The sequence below is a fragment of the Phoenix dactylifera genome, chromosome 5 (genome assembly GCF_009389715.1).
Source record: "Phoenix dactylifera cultivar Barhee BC4 chromosome 5, palm_55x_up_171113_PBpolish2nd_filt_p, whole genome shotgun sequence".
Classification (NCBI taxonomy): domain Eukaryota; kingdom Viridiplantae; phylum Streptophyta; class Magnoliopsida; order Arecales; family Arecaceae; genus Phoenix; species Phoenix dactylifera.
The window spans coordinates 10,442,119-10,450,957 of NC_052396.1; the positions used below are offsets into that span (position 1 = coordinate 10,442,119).

The 8,839-nt window shown below is 36.3% G+C and overlaps 1 long non-coding RNA gene across 2 annotated transcripts; it reads left to right on the forward strand.

Annotated features, from left to right (window-relative positions):
- The first annotated feature begins 4,055 nt into the window (after nt 1-4,055).
- On the forward strand, nt 4,056-8,601 carry LOC120110871. 2 transcript variants are annotated; one of them, XR_005511990.1, is made up of 5 exons: nt 4,056-4,138; nt 4,281-4,470; nt 4,997-5,156; nt 5,721-5,815; nt 8,212-8,601. It is a non-coding gene; the product is annotated as an uncharacterized LOC120110871 (long non-coding RNA). The 2 variants fall into 2 exon arrangements; XR_005511989.1 differs by having other exon boundaries at nt 5,112-5,156.
- Nucleotides 8,602-8,839: the final 238 nt, after the last annotated feature.

The following is an 8,839-nucleotide window of genomic DNA, read 5'->3' on the forward strand; positions in this document are numbered from 1 at the left end:
GGACGTGTGGACTTAAAGCTTACATCTGGAAAAGTCCTGTCCCTGCACGGCGTCCAACATGTTCCAGTTGTTAGGAGAAATCTCATTAGTGGTTCCTTGCTTGTCCAGCAAGGCTTTCGTCTTGTTTTTGAGTCCAATAATGTTGTAATTTCTCATGGTGTAATGTTTATTGGAAAAGGATTCCTTAGTGAAGGATTGTTCAAGTTGAATGTAATAGCTCCTTTAATAAATAAAAATCATTTGATTATGAATATAGAATCCCCTTCTATTTGGCATGGTAGATTAGGTCATGTAAATTATAATTCAATTAAGCAACTTATGAACCTAAATCTAATACCAAAAAGTGATCTTAAGAACCATGAGAAATGTCAAATTTGTGTAGAAGCTAAACTCCCCAGGAAGCCTTTTAAATCCGTTAATAGGGATTCAGATCTATTAGAGTTGATCCATAGTGATGTTTGTGACTCTGGTAGAACTTCTAGAGGAGGTAACAAATATTTTGTGATCTTCATAGATGATCTATTCAAATTCTGTTTTATCTATCTAATTAAAACCAAGGATGAGGTGCTCAGCAAATTTAAAATATTTAAGATCGAAGCTGAGAACCAACAAGAAAAGAAAATTAAAATTCTGAGATCAGATCGGGGAGGTGAATATACATCCAATAATATAACTCAATTTTGTGAAGATCATGGAATCATTCATGAAGTAACTGCTCCCTATTCTCCCCAATCAAATGGAGTAGCAGAAAGAAAGAATAGGACCTTTAATGGATATGGTTAACTCCATGCTTATAAGCTCAGGAGTACCAGAGAATTTGTGGGGGGAAGCTTTAGTTTCAGCTTGTTATATCCTTAATAGGATTCCCTCTAAAAATAATGATCTAACACCATATGAAGTTTGGAAACATAGAAAACCTAATCTTAGCTATTTAAAAGTGTGGGGGTGCTTGGCAAAAGTAAAAATACCTGATTTTAAGAGAAAGAAAATAGGGCCTAAAACAGTGGATGCCATATTCATAGGTTATGCAGCCAATAGTAATGCCAATAGATTTCTGGTGATAAGTTCAGAAGTAAATGATATTAGTAACAACACTATCATAGAAGCTAGAGATGCAACATATTTTGAAGACACCTTTCCACTTAAGACTAGAGTAAATAGCGGTATAGCTAGTAGCTCTAGTAGAATAAGGACAAGAGAAATAGAAGTAGAAGCAGAACCTAGGAGGAGTAAAAGATCCAGGGTAGAGAAAATATTTGGAGATGATTTTTATACCTTCCTAATAGAAGACTCTCCAACTACCTTTGAGGACGCAATGAAATCTTTGGATTCACCTTTTTGGAGAGAAGCTGTGGACAATGAGATGCAATCAATTATCCAAAACCATACTTGGGAATTGACTGATCTTCCTCCTGGTTGTAAAACAATAGGATGCAAATGGATCTTTAAGAAGAAACTTAGGCCTGATGGCTCTGTAGATAAATTTAAGGCTAGATTAGTTGCCAAGGGTTTTACTCAGAGACCTGGTATAGATTTCTTTGATGTTTATGCACCTGTAGCTAGGATTACTACTATTAGGGTCCTTATAGCATTAGCCTCCATTCATAAATTAGTGATGCATCAGATGGATGTTAAGACAGCTTTTCTAAATGGAGACTTAAATGAAGAAATTTATATAGACCAGCCAGAGGGATTTAAAATCTCAGGCCAAGAAAATAAAGTTTGCAGACTAGTCAGATCTCTTTATGGTCTTAAACAAGCACCCAAGCAATGGCACTTGAAATTTGATGAAACCATAATGACATTTGGATTTGAAATCAATAGCACAGACGAATGTGTATATCATAAGAGAGTTGGACACAAATTTGTGATCTTGTGCCTTTATGTAGATGATATACTGATCTTTGGGACAGATCTTCAGATAAGTGATGAAGTAAAACAATTTTTAAGTCATAAATTTGATATGAAAGACTTGGGACAAGCTGACTTAATTTTAAATACCAAAATAATTAGAAGTGCAAAAAGTATTGAGTTATCCCAAAGTCATTATGTTGACAAGATACTTAATAAATTTAATTATTCCGATTGTCAGCCTGTCTCTACTCCATTTGATCCCTCTACTCATCTTAAGAAGAACTTAGGAACTCCTGTCCTTCAAAGCCTATATGCTCAAATCATAGGCTCACTAGGATTCCTAACAAACTACACCAGGCCAGACATAGCATATGCTGTAAATAGACTTAGTAGATATACTATTAATCCAAATAGAGATCACTGGACAGCATTAGAGAGAATTCTTAGGTATCTTAAGGGTACCAAGTCCTATAGTTTGCACTTTAGTGGGTTTCCTGCTGTTCTAGAAGGCTATAGTGATGCCAACTGGATCAGCGATACCTTAGATGTTAAATCCACCACAGAATACGTCTTTCTCCTAGGAGGTGCTGCTGTGTCTTGGAAATCCACCAAACAAACCTTAATATCTAGGAGTACCATGGAGTCTGAACTGATAGCTTTAGACACTACTAGCACTGAGGCTGAGTGGCTCAGAGATCTACTAATAGACCTTCCTGTAGATGAGTCACCTTTACCACCTGTCTCCTTACATTGTGACTGTAAATCTGCAATAGATAAGTGCAACCAAGAAAATGCCAATGTAAAAATGAACAGGCACTTAAAAGTGCGTCATAAATCATTAAGATATAAATTGAAAAATAATGTTATTGCCTTAAATTTTGTTAAATCAGAAAAAACTTGGCTGATCAGCTTACTAAAAGCTTGTCTAGAACAGTAGTTCTAGAGTCGTCGAGGGGGATGGGGCTTAGCCCATAAAGATAGATCACCACGGTGGGAACCCAACCTTAAAAGGTTCAATGGGTAGAAACAAACCGGAGTGTGACTAAGAGGAGCACTATTTCATGTTTTCCTCATCCCTATGGCGCTAGTGCTCATAAAAGCAAGCGGTAAGATGAGTTCGTTTGTATAACTCTTAATGAGTCCGAGACCCAAGTGGCAGGAGCTTCCTTGCTTGCTTCCTTATTAGGACTCACCTATATGTGCAGTCGTGAGGCCGCGATTATGGGAAATGGGCGATTCCCTAAAAAGCACATGATAGATATCTGCGCATGGCCATAACAGCGCAACCCGCTTAGAACCCAGATCGGGCTATATTATGTATGCTGTTGATTTAATCTGAGCCATGGACCGAGGTTCAAGGTTAAGACCACCTTGGCTCCACAGATGTAATCAATTGTCACTAAGTGAAGGTTCAAACCGAAAGGTACCTACACCTATTACATAATATAAGATATCCAGCATTTTATTTTGATTTTAAAATTATTTAAGTTTTTTTTTTGTGGGGGATTGTTGGAAAAAAAAACCTTAAATGCGCACGCGGCCAAAATCTCGGGCCGCGTGCGCGTTTGAGAAAAAGGTAACGCCCAGCGGGCGTTACGCATTTGAAAACGGACGCGTTTGAAAACCCTTTAAAATCCCTATTTAAACCCTTTGATTTCATCTCTTTGGAAGCACGAAAAATTTCAGAAAAATAGTGAAAAAATTCTGAAAAAAATACTTCTCCCTCTTAGCCACTTCCAAATTTTATTTTTATATTTTTATTCAGTTTATTTAGTTCTTTTCATTTCATTCTTTGCTGGATCTGCAAGTCCGATCGGGTTCGCTTTGATTTCTTCCGAGACGTGCCGAAGAAGAAGTTGTAGGGTCGTCGTATCTCCGAGAAGGATTGCCGGGTGAGCCGTACGTGGGGGCAAATACTTCTTTGGGACAGCGTCGACGCGCTTCGACCTGCCTTCAATCAGGTTACTTTCTTCTACTTTTATTTTTAATTTAATATTAGTAGATTTGTAGGATTTGAATTTCTATAATATAAATTTATTAAATGCATAGATTTATTTTGTGCTAAAATAGATTTATTTTGCATTAAAATAGAATTATTTGGATGCCGAATAATATGCATGTATATTATTCCCTTTAAGATTTTTCATTAATTAAATTAATAGATTTATTGTTTATTTATATGATATATTGCTAACACGATCTTCTCTGGCTCTTCAGGAATACCTATAAGGAGACGATGAATTTGACGTCCAACGGAAGCCCCGTTCATCGCCTCATCGAACAGGTTTTTTGCTCTGCCTCTCTTTTTCTTTATCTTGATGCTCCAAGAACCCTAGTTCTCAGCTTCTTTTCGGGTTTCTTGTCTTTGCGACGTACGACAAACCCTTGTTTGAGGTTATTGCTTGGTTGTCTTTGTGAAATTGCAGTTGTTGGTATGTGCTGCTTGTGAGGCCGCAATCAGAGCGGAAAAGAATGAATACTTCAGTCCATACAAGATGAAATGAAAAATCTGCATAGATAGAGAGGTGCAGAGAAAGGAGGAAAAGAGAAGGAGAAATGGTAGGGATCGTAGCACGCTTCCAAGGCTATATGACGAGACCCCAACCCTCTCTTCTGGTACCACTTCTTTCCCTTTTGCTCTCCTTCCTGCATAAAAACAAAAAGCTTTCCTCTGTTCTCTATTCCTCCTTTGTTGAGTCATAAGCAATTAGGAAGTAAGGTATTACTTCATTCTCTCTCATTCTCAGCTCCAAAACCTTGTGCTCTGGGCAACTTACTGTAATCACTGCCACACTTTCTAGGGATTTATCCATACATTTATTGGGGAATAAGCACTGTAAAGATTAGCTGCCTTAAGTAATCTTTTCTCAAATTTGGATACTATTACTTTTGTTTATGTCGGAAATTGCATTGAAAAATCTTATGAAAATATGCATGCATTTAATGATCTGCACACTTCTGTACATGGTTGTGTATCCATCTGCCATTTATGCTTCCTATTGGTGCTGGATCGCATATTAATTTCTCAAATGGAATTTTGCCTGTATCTAGTCCTGTTACACACTCCAGTTGACAAATTGTAGTTAATTGTGAGCTTTTTCAAATCCATCGATGCCATAAAGTACAAATTTGATTGGCACAGGTAGTATCACTGTCTGCTGCATAAAGACACTAACCATGCTATAAATATTATCTGGGTATTCTGAAAGGTTAAAATGTTTTGTCGAGTGAGGAACTTACAAGACGTCTTTCTGCAGGTACTTAATTGACAAGTGGTGAAATCTGATTCTGCAACTATTAAGGTACATTTTTGACACTTAGTCACCATACTGAAGCTGGTCCAGTGGATTAAGTTAGGAGACTACTGAAATGGCTCTGGTTGCAATTTGTATGTTTCACTGTTCTTACAAATTTTGTGCTTCTTGTAACTGAGGGTTGACATTGTAATGGAACAAAGTTTTTGATTGTACCTTAAACCTGTGTTTAGTACTCGAGGAATTATGGGATTCCATTACGTAGTTAGCAGATCCTTTGTTATTCAGTGATCGCTATGGTGTTGTGTCTTGTTGTCATGCTCTTTGGAACTAGAATGTTTGGTCTTTATATGGTTTGGAACTTCAAAAATCAAAATCTTCAATTGTTATTTGATTGAAGAATTAATTATCTTCAACCATTGCTTTTCTTTGGTTTTTTCCTTTTCATTTCTAGGTTTGAGTTTGTTCTTTCCTGGATCTCTGTTTCTTCACTATTGTAATCCTCAGACAGGATTACATCATTTTGCATCATTTTCTAATTAAGTATTTTGCATCATTTTGGTTTTGACATTTAGGGTTATGCTTGTTCTTGTTTCCTACATGCATATGCAGGATTAAAAGACGTAAAGTGGAGAGCTTGGAGGGCATAAAAGAGCTTCAGGGATCAGTGATGATCGAGACAAATCAAGAAAATATTGGTATTATTGGTTAGTATCTTGATTGTGAAGCAAAAAAAAAATTCTGTTTTCCAAATATAGGAATCTTTACTTACCAAACACAAAAAGGAAACTCTAAAAATACTGTTTTCAGAAATGAAATCTAGGTTGAGACAATACGTTCATTCAAAAAATACACATTTGAAGAAATGGAAAAATACCAGAGCAAAATTTGTTAGCCTATGCTAGGATGTTTTTATATTATAGATTGCTTGTTATGATCAAAGATACAATAATTTTAGTCAAGAATTGAGTTTAATCATGGAAGGAGAATCAACTTATTGATTAGAATAGAAATATAAAGTACATGTTGCAGCTATTTCAGCTACATATAGTAATGTTGAGAATGCTAATTATAAAGATAGGAATGGGATCTTTGCAATTAATAATTTTCATTTTGCATATACTGCTTAAGCCTCTTGGAAGTCGTGCTTTTCAATTCCCTGTCTACTTTTCCTGCTCGTCCTATACTTATCTTTCCTTACCTGGCCGACCATAATAAGGCCATAGCGAAATGACCGGTAGCCGAAGGTGTTTACTATTCATATTTGTAATTGATGCGGAGATTTGCAAAAAATTGAGAATGTGGGTTTATAACTTCGTGACATGTCAAACTCTCAAAGAAGAATACTGCCTTTACTGAAAAATTGGAAGTACTTTTGTAATAAGGAAGTAGATGACAGGGAAGTAATAGCATGTAAATCCATCCCAAATAGTTGGAGGAAACTTATTTATGGTTGTGGTTTTGTGGAAATATAGGCAGGGAAGTGGACATCCGCACACACATATACACAGAAACACACACCCAAAAAAAAAAACAAAAAGCAAAAAGAGGTACTAAGCTAGCAGGTGTGGAAATGGTTTTTGCAGAGATTTCAAAGTGGTTGCAGGACCCTAGATAGAGTTTTCAAGTTCTAGGTTCTATAGGTCCACGCATGGTGCCCAAATCCAAAAGACCAGTAGATGTAGTTGAAATAGTTGACATGATGGATCAATTTTTGTGTAACACCTTATTAGAATAACCAGATAAATTGTTTCTTTTGATTTTTTATCATATTGTATGCAGCATATGGATCCTGTCGTGTTGGAAGTAATGCAGATCCAACTTGTTTGTAGAACAAAAATTATCCCACTTTCCTGTTTGTGAATGAGCTTCCTCAAAACCATGATTACTTCAAGCTCCTTCAAATTTAATCATAATATTTAAATATTTAGGAGCCCGATAAGAACCAATCTCTTTCACATTGTTAGACTTTGCGGAGGCTATAATCCTTAGCTTTATGAAGGCTGAAGGTTTGCTCAAGAATTTGGCAGAGGATGGTCAAACAATTACTAACTAATATTTTGTGTTTTGACAATGTCCTATAATCCATTCTACTTTGTGTGCCACTCTTAAGTGCAGAATCTTGGGAAGTACAAAAACATCTATTGTCTGAAAGTGCATAACTAAGTTCATTGTAGAACACTAAATTGTCCAACCAAAAAAGTGAAAGTTAAAAATTTTGCAGTAAACAAACTTATCTTTCAACATTTGTTTAGTAACTGTTCCGTGACTTTTTCAGTTATTGGGTTTCAGAGTTCAGATATGATGGTGGTCAAAGACACTTCACCACAGGCTTCCAGACTTAGTCACCTGATTAAGAAATCAGAACAGGTCAAAGCTATATGTGATTTGAAAACGAGCCGCTCAAAACAGTCATTGTATGTAACGTAGGAATCATAAAAAGATTTGAAAAATATTTGAGTCAGAAGGGAAACGGTACTCAGCACTGTTTGATATTCTTATAGCCATGGCCTGCTGAGCATTCCCAAAGCATGTCCCAGGTGTTCCATGATTTGGGGAACTAGATTGAGTCATTTTCCAAGATGCATTTCTTAGCATGTAAGGTTTCTGGTAAATATGTTTTTGAATAGTTTTCGAGTTCTATAATATCACTATCATGGTGCTGGCTATTTCTAAGGATACTTCATCTTCAAGAAAGCAATTTTTGTCAAAAGAACTTCGACACTATCTTGGTTACGTCCTTTTTTTGATTCTTATGGTATAGCATTTGAGCATGCCAAGAATAGATAAATTTCTTAATTTAGTAACAACTTGTCAGTGTACAGCATCAGAAAGGCACTTTGGCATTGTGCTTTATTTTACCGCCTCAAAATTGATTACTTTTATATGATCTTTTACATTTTAGTTTTTTACTATAAATTCTACTTTTAGTGCTTTAGGAACCTTCAACTATTATTTTGCTGCTGTAATGCTGTAATTAAACTTTGGGTCATCTATGCTTCTACATCTTAGTAATTGTTAAAGTTTTTACATAGTGATGAGCAAGACTTACACTTTATAGTCAACTAAAGCTTACGCAAGCAAACTGAATATTCTACTACAGGTACATCTAAGAAACTGGCAGATGAGGATTCATGCCCTCCACATCCTGGATTTTATAAAGGCTTGTGCTTGAGATGTGGTCAGCTAGTGGAGGATGATGGGCCTATGCTTTCACTTGACTACATTACTAAGGTGCAATGCTCAAAATTATACTACAGAGCTGTAATATAATCATGATATAGTAACTTTATGTTTCTTATATAATGCAAATGGTAGTGAGGCGGACTGGGTTAGCAGCTTAATGATGCTTACCTAGGTGTATAAGCGATGTTTGTCCTCGAAATGGTCTGGAATGTGGATAACTTATTTTCATTTTAGGCTCACATCCTGCTTCCACATATTTAATTCTAAATAAAATGGTCACATCTTGCATACTGGTGCCAAGAAGTGCCCATTTTTCACAAATTCAGCCTGGTTAGCAGCATGGAGTCGTTGTCAAATTTGAACAGGTTGCATCAGAAACCATATGCAGCTGACAATCTGTCATTCTTATTATTCTGAACTCAATCACCACAGGGTCCTGCATCCTGTCAATTTTCTCCTGCATTGTTTTGGGTTGTGGTGTAATTCTGTGTGCACCATACTTTCATATTCAACCTGTTTGGATGTGATCAGTGTTCAGAAACATG